This window comes from Zea mays, chromosome 2, assembly GCF_902167145.1.
Source record: "Zea mays cultivar B73 chromosome 2, Zm-B73-REFERENCE-NAM-5.0, whole genome shotgun sequence".
NCBI lineage: Eukaryota > Viridiplantae > Streptophyta > Magnoliopsida > Poales > Poaceae > Zea > Zea mays.
The window spans coordinates 126,627,367-126,638,541 of record NC_050097.1 but is presented as its reverse complement, the minus strand read 5'-3'; positions in this window follow the sequence as shown (position 1 = coordinate 126,638,541).

The following is an 11,175-nucleotide window of genomic DNA, read 5'->3' as shown; positions in this document are numbered from 1 at the left end:
TAATGGCCGAGTGGTGTTTGAGGTTGTCGACGTTTTAGAGGTAGTGGCCGAGCTATGGTAAGCACTGTCGAAAATCTCTTTTTCCCGAGTGATGACTTGGCACTTTTTAGAAATGGTGCCCAACCCGGGAAAACCCCATTTATACTCATGTCGCCATGCGCTCTTGAGTTCTGAGCCCTAACTTCACATTTCCGCTTCAAAACACTCCTCTGTTTCCCTCTGATTTCGCCCTTGTTCGATCCACCGGCGAGATTGCGATGGCGCCCAAGCAGAAGAGCCAGAATTCTACTGCAGTAGTCATTCCTCCCATCGACCCCAATAGCCAGTTGCCGTTCGCAGGTAACCACATGTCTGTTGTCTTAGAATCAGATCTCCTTCGTCTTGTCGATGTTGGAGTTCTTCCTCCAAAAGAGCTCTATTCTTGGCGGATTTGCCGTGGGGTCACTGTTCCGATAGAAGATACCCACGAGTCTGTTGTCTATGTTCCTTTTCTCATCTGCGGTCTTGCTCTTCCCATTTCTCCCTTCTTCCGTGGCATCCTCGATTTTTACAATCTAAACCTAACTCACCTGAATCCCAATTCCATCTTGCAAATTTCCATCTCTGTACATCTGTGTGAGGCCTACCTCGAAATTCTTCCTCATTTCAGATTATGGAAGTATTTGTATCACTATCGGCCTGGGATGGCTGGGGGGCAGCACCAGCTCGTTGGTGGTGCAAGTCTGGAGATGCGCCGCGGGAGGAAGACAGAATACCTTGACATTCCTCTCTAGGACAGCATTAAAGGGTGGCTCCTTGAATGGTTTATTGTGGAAAACCATGGCAAGTCCCTCCCCGTGTCGGGGAGACAGCCAGATGTGCGCACTCTGAGTTGGGTTGAGTCTCCCACTGCCTTGGTGGTGATGGAAGCTAGGGTTCTGCTGGCTGAAATTTGTCTGCTGAAGGAGAAAGGTCTTACTACCGAAGCTGTGGTTGCTGACTTTGTTTTCAAGAATATTCAGCCTTTGAAAGACAGGGCGTATCCAGCCTACTTGTACAGCGGTATTATTGACTCAACTCGGGTCACCAATAGGAAAATTCCTACTGAAGATCTGGTGAGCCGACTAGATATGATCCTGAGGGGCAAGGTATCAAATGTTGGTGCTCCTTTTGCTTATTCTGCTTCGAATCTGCCACCTCCTAGGTCATTTTTCAATTTTGTGTCCAACCCTCCTGCTGGTGATAGTGGTCTGGGTCTTAGAGTGCGACCCTCTCCTAAAGACATTGAAGCTCTGGTTGCTCCTCTTCGTGATCTTCCCCATGATGAGAGGCAAGTTCACTTTTCGATGCCGGCAAGTCCGGATGATGCAGAAATAGATGTTGTACTCAATATGTTTGCTGGAGAATCTTCTGACTCGGCCCATGCTGAACCGATGGTTGTTACGGTTGGACAAGAGGTTAACAAAATAGTGGACACCCGAAAGCCTGAGGGTACTCGCTCGAAACGTCCTCGCCAAGCTAGCTATCCAACTGCGCCTGCTGAGGAGAAGAAGAAGAAGAAGAGGCGGCTTCGGCGACTATCATGCTTGGACCAGGATGCTGGCCCTTCTGCTTTTGTTTGTGAAGAAGTACCAGCAGAGGTCCTTACTGAGGTTGATCCCAATGGTGGTGTACATGTTGAAGCTGACCCCAATAGGTGTGACCTTGTTGAAGTTGATCCCAATCCGTGTGACCTTCTAGAAGTTGACCCCAATGAGTGTGACCATGCAGAAGCTGACCCCAATGGGTGTGACCGTCCAGAAGTTGACCCCAATGGGTGTGACCGTGTAGAAGCTGATCCCAATGGGTGTATCCGTCCTGAAGCTGACCCCAATAGGTGTGACCGTGCACCGGCTATTGTTCGTATTTTTGATGAGGACGAAGAAGAGGAAGAAGAAGTTCTGCTAATTCATAAGAATAGCCGGCGTTACAGAGGTAGTAGGGGGATAGTGATATTCCTTCTCCGGCTCTGTCTGCTCTTGTCAGTCTTCAAGAGTTGTCCATAGAAGATTTTGATCAGGCCCTTGAGGATGTCGTTCCTGAAGATATGCTATCGGAGCCGACTGTTGGCGATATGATGGATGTTTGCTCTAAAATTCCATACGTGGGATTAGAGGTATCCCGAGCAGTGTCTCACGCATCGTCGACTTTGGAAGGCAGTCTTCGATGTCAAGAAGTTGGTCAGGATTGCCCGACTCCCATGGAGGTGACTGAGGATCCTTCGGCCTTAGAGGTGGCTGTTGCAGAAAACCCATCCCCCGAGGGTGGTGCTGGCAGTTACCTAGCCCCCAAGGGTGTCACCGGTAATGATCCAGCTCTGGTGGGTAGCGCGAGCCGCAACCCAGCCCCCGAGGGTATTGTCGGTGATGATCCGGCTCTAGTGGGTGGCGCAAGCTACAACCCAGCCCCCGAGGGTGTCCAAGTGAGCTCTCCTTCTCACACCCCCATGGATGTCCATGTCAAGTCGTCTCCACCATGATCTAATGGAGTGATGGAGATGAAAGCTTCTTTAACTTCGAGCGAGCAAGTCGCCTTGGAGGTCGGCAAGCCGGATGCAAGAATTCTGATATCTGCTAGTGTGGCCGAGTCAACCCTTGACAATGTTCTTCAAATTGTTCGGGTTGATCTTCCTTCGTCGAGCTACAACGCAGCTTCTCATGACTTGGGATTACCCTTATTCTTCTCCAATCTTCAGGTAACTCAGCTCCTTTTGTTTTACTGTTCCTCATGGTAAATCATCTTCCCTATACTCATTTGCGTTTGATCACAGGATTTGGTCGACGGAATGTCCGCTCAGTTGAGATCACATGGTGCCACTATCCCAGAAGGGGCTCTGTCTCTGACGCAGTGGAACCCATTGCTGCTTCAGAAACAGATAGCTGATTTGAAGGCGTCAAATGCTGGTTGGTAACTTTGTTTCTTCCTTGGCTGATTGATCAACTTTTGTTTTTAACCACGTATCCTTCCTCGACTGCTTTGTCAGATATGGCTCGGCGGTGCTCTGAGCTTGAGGAAAAATGTCTTCAACATCAAGCCGACTCAACCCGACAGTACTCTGATCTTGAAGAGAAGTATTCTCAAGGTCAGATCAACCTGGTTCGGGTTTCTGCTTCTTTGGACGACGCACATTCTTTGAATTCTTCTCTCAGTGCTCAGCTCGACTCCGAGAAGGCGGCACATGAGGTAAACTTCCTTAATTGGCTCTGTCGTGCTTACTGTTTACTGGGTGCTAAAAGTTGATTCTTGTTTGTAGGAGGAGAAACAAGCACTTGCAGCTTCTCGTGACAATCTGGATAGGTTGTATCGTGATGCTAGTAATCCTTAACCATCTTGGAAAGGAGCCATCGCTTTACTATGTCAGATCTGGATCATCATCATCGTGAACTACAAGTATCCCAGGATGAGGTTCTACGGCTTAGACAGTTGGTGTCAAGCAAAGATTCCATCAAGGATCTGTGTGCCTCTAAGAAGTCAGACGCCCAGGAGCTAGAGGCCGCTCGACTGGCTACCAAAGTTTCGGAGGACAATTGCGCCATTCTGAAGGCTCAGCATGACAAGGCTATGGACAAAGCCATTCGCGCGCGACGGATCTTGATGAGAAGGCCTGGTGTGGTTGTCCCTGATGACATTGTTGCCGACGTCAAGGCTGCGCCTGATGCCTCGAGTCGCCCTTCTTCTTCAATTGCCCCTGAGAAAGACATACCAAATAGAAATGTTTCGCCGCAGTGATGTTTTTAGAAAATACTGAATGTATTTGTGAATTCTATGTGTGTGTGTGATCATTGTGTTCGGATACTCGGTGGATAGGGTACTAGAATGTGTCCTTGGTGCTGAAAACTATAACATTTTGTTTCTGTTGTTAGAATTCAACAGTCATCCTGAACGATTGCGAAAGTAAGTGTGGCATGCTGGTTTTGGAGTCTTTTTCTGATTTATGCCAATTGCTCGGCTGGTAAGGCATAGAGGTCGCCCTAAGACGAGTAGTCGTGAGCATGTTGCACCGTCTTAAGTCATTGCCGGCTTAAGTCGATTGCTTTGTTAGTAGGGTATAGTGGTCACCCTAAGTCGAGTAAGCGTGAGCATGTTGCACCGTCTTAAGTCATTGCCGACTTAAGTCGATTGCTCTGTTAGTAGGGTATAGTGGTCACCCTAAGTCGAGTAAGCGTGAGCATGTTGCACCGTCTTAAGTCATTGCCGACTTGAGCCGATTGCTTCGTTAGTAGGGTATAGTGGTCACCCTAAGTTCAGTAAGCGTGAGCATGTTGCACCGTCTTAAGTCATTGCCGACTTAAGTCGATTGCTCCGTTAGTAGGGTATAGTGGTCACCCTAAGTCGAGTAAGTGTGAGCATGTTGCACCGTCTTAAGTCATTGCCGACTTAAGTCGATTGCTCCGTTAGTAGGGTATAGTGGTCACCCTAAGTTGAGTAAGAGTGAGCATGTTACACCGTCTTAAGTCATTGCCGACTTAAGCCGATTGCTCCGTTAGTAGGGTATAGTGGTCACCCTAAGTTGAGTAAGCGTGAGCATGTTGCACCGTCTTAAGTCATTGCCGACTTAAGCCGATTGCTCCGTTAGTAGGGTATAGTGGTCACCCTAAGTCGAGTAAGCGTGAGCATGTTGCACTGTCTTAAGTCATTGCCGACGTAAGCCGATTGCTCCGTTAGTAGGGTATAGTGGTCACCCTAAATCGAGTAAGTGTGTTGATTCCAAGTCTAATCAAGTCAAAGTCAATTGATAACCAATAGTTTGAATGCCTTCGAGAATGAAATCTTTTATTGATGACGTATTTTCCGATTACAGAGTACAACGTTGCTCCGATAGCTCTTGCTAAGGGTAAAACTTCCTAAGATGCTCTATATTCCATGAATTCCCCACTTTCGTGCCATCCATTTGAGTAAGCCGATATGATCCTGGCCGAGTGACTTCCGATACCATGAATGACCCTTCCCATATCGGTGACAATTTGTGTCGTCCTTATCCCGTTAGAATTCGGCGTAGGACCAAGTCTCCCACTACAAAGGATCGATGTCGTATAGCCTTATCATGATAGCGCCTCAGGGTCTGCTGGTATCTAGCTGACTGAATTACTATATTCAATCGCTCTTCCTCCAGCACGTCAATATCTTCTAGCCTGGTAGCTTCTGCTTTAACTATGCTTTCGAAGACCAACCTTAGTGCCCTAAACCTGAGGTCGGCAGGTAGCACTGCGTCCGAACCATAGAACATGAAGAACGTGAGTATAGCCTCCCTGAGTTTTCTTGAAGGGTCCAATCATGTCTAGTCCCTAGCACTCAAATGGCCATGTTAAGGTATGGTCTGCAGCTGTTGTGCTGGTAAATGTTGCTGCTTTGACAAGAATTAGCAAGCTTCACATCTCTGGACTAACTCGGTTGCATCACTTTTTGCTGTTGGCCAATAGAAACCAGACTTGAAGACTTTCCCAACCAGAGTTCTGGATGTTGTGTGTATCCCACACTATCTGGCGTGAATCTCATCTAGTAGTTGTCTCCCAGTAACCAAGGAAATGCACTTCATGAGGACTCCTATTGCACCCCTTCTGTACAGTGCGTCCGCTATGAGGGTGTAGTGGGCCGACTGTCTTGCGATGCGTTCTGCTGCGGCCTTATCATCTGGTTCTTCTTCATTCTTTATATACCTGATGATAGGCTCTCTCCAGTCATTAAAGTCTGACTCTGGCTGGCTCAAAGCATTGCACTCTTCCGCCTAATCTGAGGGAATGCTTGGGCGTGACACTTCCTGGACGAAAACTCCGGGTGGGACCTGAGATCGACTGGATCCTAGTTTTGACAACGTGTCTGCTGCTGCATTGCGATCTCTTTCCACGTGATGAAATTCCAGCCCTTCAAATTTGTCTTCCAGTTTTCGGATGGCTATACAGTACTTGCCCATAGAATCATTCGAGCAATCCCAATCTTTATTTATCTGACTTATGACCACTAGTGAATCTCCGTATACCATATGCCCAGTGATACGGCAATGTTCAATCCATGGATCAGAGCCTCGTATTATGCTGCATTATTTGATGCTATGAATGATAACTGAAGAGCATATTTGAGTTGTTCACCTCCAGGGGCAATGAAGAGGATTTTTGCGCCTGCTCCCTGCAGCTTCAGCAAGCCATCGAAATACATTCGCCATACTTCTGCAGCCTCCGGGTTGTCTGGTACTTGTTGCTCGGTCCATTCTGATACGAAGTCCACTAGTGTTTGAGTCTTTATTGCAATGCAAGGCTGAAACTCAATGTCGTGAGCTCCCAGCTCGCAGGCCCACTTGGCTATTCTTCCAATGGCTTCTTTGTTGTGAAGAATATCCCCTATTGGAAACCCGGTGACTACTATGACTTTGTGGTCGTCAAAGTAGTGACGGAGCTTACGAGCAGTTAGAAGTATTGCGTACAATAGTTTTTGAACTTGAGGATACTTCTTTTTAGAGGGTCCCAGAACTTCACTGATGAAGTAGACCGGATGTTGTACTGGATATGCCCGCCCTTCCTCTGCCCGCTCGACTACTAACGCGGTGCTTACCACGTGAGTCGTGCAAGAGATGTATAAAAGCAGATCTTCCGCCGGCTGATCTGGCATGGTTCGGCGTGGCGGTTTTAGCACTGGTGGCGTGGTCAAGAACTTCTTTAGTGCATCGAGAGCTTCATGTGCTTCTGTGGTCCACAGGAACTTGTCCACTTTCTTGAGCAGTTTGTAGAATGGTAAGCCTTTTTCTCCTAGCCTTGATATGAACCTACTTAATGCTGCCATGCATCCAGTAAGCCTTTGCACTTTCTTCTGTGATCGTGGTGCTTCCATTCTCATGATAGCCTCGATTTTTTCTGGGTTAGCTTCAATTCCTTGGTGGCTGACAATGAATCCGAGCAACTTCCCTGTCGGTACTCCAAAGACACATTTTTCCGGATTGAGTTTCCACCGGTACCGCCTCAGGCTGTTAAAAACCAGCTGCAGATCCTCAATGAAGTTTTCTGAGTTTTCTGTCTTAATTACCACATCATCAACATAAGCTTCTACCTGCTTGCCCCAGTGATCGGCTAAGCATGTTTGAATAGCTCTCTGGTAAGTCGCTCCAGCATTCTTGAGGCCGAACAGCATGGAGGTATAGCAGAAAGCTCCAAACGGGGTAATGAATGCTGTTTTTCCTCATCCTCTTTTGCCAGGCTGATCTGATGGTATCCAGAGTAGCAGTCCAAGAAGGACAACATAGAACATCCGGTAGTCGAATCTACCACCTGATCTATTCTAGGAAGTTCGAAGGGATCCTTCGGACAGTGTTTGTTGAGATCTGTATAGTCGACGCACATGCGCCAATCCACTTTATTCTTTTTGAGTACAAGAACAGGATTTGCTAACCACTCAGGATGCAACACTTCTTTAATGAATCCTGCTGCGACTAAGCGAGCTAGCTCGGCGCGAATAGCTTCTCTCTTGTCACGCGTGAAACGACGCAACTTTTTTCGGATCGGCCTTGCCTGGGGATAGACCTTCAGTTTATGCTCGGCCAGTTCTCTCGAGACTCCCGGCATATCTGCAGGCTACCATGCGAATAAGTCTCGGTTATCTTGAAGAAACTAGACGAGTGCGCCTTCCTATTTGTCGTTCAGACTAGAGCTGATGATGGAAGTCTTGCGTTCATCAGCGAACCCGAGGTTGATTCTCTTCGTCTCCTCAGTCGGCCGCATAGAGGTCATGGCTTGAGCTTCATTCGTAGGTATCGCGAGGTCTTCCTCAGGCTTTGAGTTTGCCTGTGCGAAGGAAGTCGTCGGTAGTTTGGTGGTGAGGGCAGCCTGAATGGCCACTCGGAAACATTCTGCGGTGCCTTGGAAGTCAGCGCGCACTATGATGATTCCTTGTGGTCCCGGCATCTTCAGTATCATGTACGAATAGTGTGGAATGGCCATAAATTTTGCCAACCCTGGCCTGCCGATGATGGCGTTGTATCCGCAGTCGAAGCTCGTCACCTCGAACCTCAGGAACTCAGTTCTGTAGTTTTCCAGAGTTCCAAAGGTGACAGGCATGTAAATGTGCCCAAGCGGGTATTCTCCTTCGATCGGCACAATGCCGAAAAAAGGAGTGTTTGACTCGTGGAGCTCTTTGAGTGCGACTCCCAAGCCTAAGAGTGCCCGGGGGGGAGGTGACGTTGATGGTGCTTCCCCCGTCCATCAACACCTTCTTTACCCTGCTCTCTCGGATCACCGGATCGACGAGGAGCAGGTACTTGCCCGGATGATCGAAGTTGAGCCATTGATCCGCCCGAGTAAAGGTGATCGGGTGTTCTGACCATCGATACAGGGCGGGAGCACTGGTGGCCGCCACCAGTATCTGTCGATCGTTGAGCTTCTGCTGCCTTTTGTTCTCTTGTGACCCGTGTCTGCCGAAGATGACGTTGACTTCTCCATCGACGCGTGGGAACGCTCCACATCCTCCCCCTTCCTGCTGCTGAGGTTGTCGAGGTTCTCTGGGTCCTCCTCGTGGTGGGGGAGGTGGTAGAGGTTGGAAGGGTCGGCCATTCCCGATGGAGTGCTTGAAGTCTCTACAGTTCCGAAGGGTATGACGCATATCCTTGTGGTATGGGCACTGGGCGTCGAGGATGTCGTCCAATGTTCGTTTGCCTCCGTGGGGTGTCCCTCGGGCATGAGAGATGGGTGGTCCAACGGCATGGACTTCTTCACGAGGCCTCTTCTCCCAGCGCTTGTCGGTTTGCTGGTTCACGTCGCGCCGTGGTGCAGATGGAGCGGGCTTCGTCCCTCCGATGAGGTCTTGGGCACGCTCATCGGTGGTGATGTAGAGGTCTGCCTCCCTGAACAGCTGTTCGGAAGTGGTCGGTGCCTTTTGTAGTATGGCTCGGACGAAGGCCGAGTCATTAGATCCTCGGTAGAAGTCCTCGATCACTGCTGCTTCAGCAACCTCGGGAATACGATTTCTCATGGTCTGAAACCTTTTGAGGTACGACCGAAGAGTCTCATCCCCTCGTCGCCTTTTGAGGTACGATTCCTCGATCACTGCTTAGGCTCGTACTTATTGATGTTGGAGACTTCGAAGTTCGGGGGCCACTCAATGGCCTTGAGACGAGGAGTGAGCGCAGATACTCCACACGTGTCCTCCTATCGACGATTGTGGTGTCGGTCCCGGGGAGGGGAGTTGCCGATGTGATGCCTCGACCGTCCCCGGGTTGTGCCGCCAGTTGAAGCCGTTGCCGACTCAACCCTAGCGGCCTGACTTCATGCAGGGATGCCATGATCCCGATCATACTCTTCTCGGCGCCGGATCTCGTTCTCATGTCGTCGTTCGCGCGAAGCATTGATGGAGCTCCGCATGTCCCGCCGACTATTGATGGCGTGTCATAGATCGCTCGGAGGATGAACGAGAGGTAGAAGATGATTAGCTGCCCGAGTGAGCAGCCGCCGATAGCCCTCGGCGTCTGGAGTCCGGGGGAGGCCATCGGCTATCCGGGCCAACACTCCACCGACCTCGCTCGGTGTGTTCATGGCTCGGGCAAATTCGGGGTTCAGGTTTCGTCCGAAGAGAGGGTTCTCTCGGCGTTGTCTCGCCTCCTGCTCGGCTTGCTCTTGAGCTTGTCGCGATCACGTCGGCGGGAATTCCTCCTTTCCCTGAAGACTCGTTCATCAAGAGTTTTTCCCACCTCCGAGATCTCATCTCGTGATACAGGCCGCACCAGGTCTCGTTCTCCGGCCTCATGATGTCGCCGAGCATTCCGGCGTCGATTCCTTCATCGGCGAGCTTCTCGCTGAGGAGGTTCTTCCCCAGGCACGGTTGGCTCATCGTCGGAGATGGGGGACGATTCCACTCTTCCCCCGATGAAGGGGACATCGGGGTAGAATGGAGTTGCCGTGACGACAAGCTTCTCCCTGTTCTCCTTTGAGGGCGGAGGTGCCAGAAGAGCAGCTTGACGGGCCTTTATCTCGTTTGCTTCTTTTTTTTTCCTTGTAATCCGTGTCCATCTTTCCGTGGATGAGGTGGACAACGGGGTTCTCCGGATAAACGAATTCTCTGCTCCTGGCTTACAGGAGGTGGTCTTCGCCCAGAGCGCTGGAGGTTGCGCTATTTCCTGCTTCGTTCTGGCTTTTCCGGAGATTTTCGAGGAAGGCTTCTTCTCCGGTGGATCTGCTACGCGATGCAGAATTCCTTCTTCGTCTGCCACGGATGAGATAGTTCCAAAGCAGAACACGGATCCAGGGCAGAGAGTGATCTTGTGCTGGAAAATGATGGCCATTGAGCTAGCTTGGATCAGCGACACACCCCCTGCCTGGCGCGCCAGCTGTCGGTGTTTGGGACCTGACCGCGCACCCGAGGTTACCCCTCGAGGTGCTTTTGGGTAGGACGGTGTTACTGACTGTAGCTCAATGGTTCATGCTAGGCGCACGAGAGACGATAGACAATTTTATATAGGTTCGGGCCGCTTAGAGAGGCGTAATACCCTACTTCCTGGTGTGGATCTTTATGTGGTGGGTTACAGGGGGATTCTCTAGTATGAAGGAAGCTAGAGAATGGAATAGATGGCTAATGAGTGACCTGTCTTTTGATGGGGTGCCCCCTAGGCCTTATATACTCGATCGTGGGGCGTTACATGCGGGTATGATAACTGCGTGCTCCTAAGCAATAGTGAACCGATTGAACTTATCTTCCTATAATCATGCCTACTTATACTCGTTTAGTTCCGACGTCTGAGGGCACTGCGCGGGAGAATCGGATCAACACTGTGGATAATGCATAAACCCAATGAGTCGTCTGGGCTCGAGTCTATCCAGTCTTGCATCAATCCATTCTACCATCGGTTCCTTCTCTGGCCCACGAAGGGATGGCTTTGCAAAATAATGGGCTCAAAGTCTTTCGCGAGGCCTTCTAACCTTCTAGTGGACCCGGGGATATATGTCCCCCACAGTCATCATAAGGCCTTTTTATTTTGTATCGATCTATGTTGGACCCTTTTTTCTTCTTAATATAATGATGTGCAGCTCTCCTGTGTGTACGAGAAAAACATGAAAAACATGATTATGGATTTCTGAATAACTTGAAACTATGCATATGTCATAAAAATTGAGTTCAAAGTGCATCTAAAAATATATGAATTTAACATTTTGTGTGCATATGAATCTAATCATGGGCCACCCG